The following is a 308-nucleotide window of genomic DNA, read 5'->3' on the forward strand; positions in this document are numbered from 1 at the left end:
GGATGGGAAATCTTTTGATGGTCCAAAGACACATAGACACAGAGATGAACAGGAAAAGCTCCAAGCCACCAAGTTCCAAAAAAAAGAAAAGAAGAAGAGGAGAAACGAGCAAAAGATAAAGGTATGCAACTATGCTCTCTCTGTATGATTATTACGGTATTCATGTCATGAATGAAGGGCTAATGTTAATTGGTGGGTATAACTCTTAAGTTTGTTAGCCTTTTTCCTATGATGCTTGCTATGCTTATACAACAATAATTCGGTTTTAACTCAACAAACACGAGATCTAATTTCACCATAATATTGTG

The sequence above is a fragment of the Sinocyclocheilus grahami genome, unplaced genomic scaffold (assembly GCF_001515645.1).
Source record: "Sinocyclocheilus grahami isolate Dianchi unplaced genomic scaffold, SAMN03320097.WGS_v1.1 scaffold630.1, whole genome shotgun sequence".
NCBI lineage: Eukaryota > Metazoa > Chordata > Actinopteri > Cypriniformes > Cyprinidae > Sinocyclocheilus > Sinocyclocheilus grahami.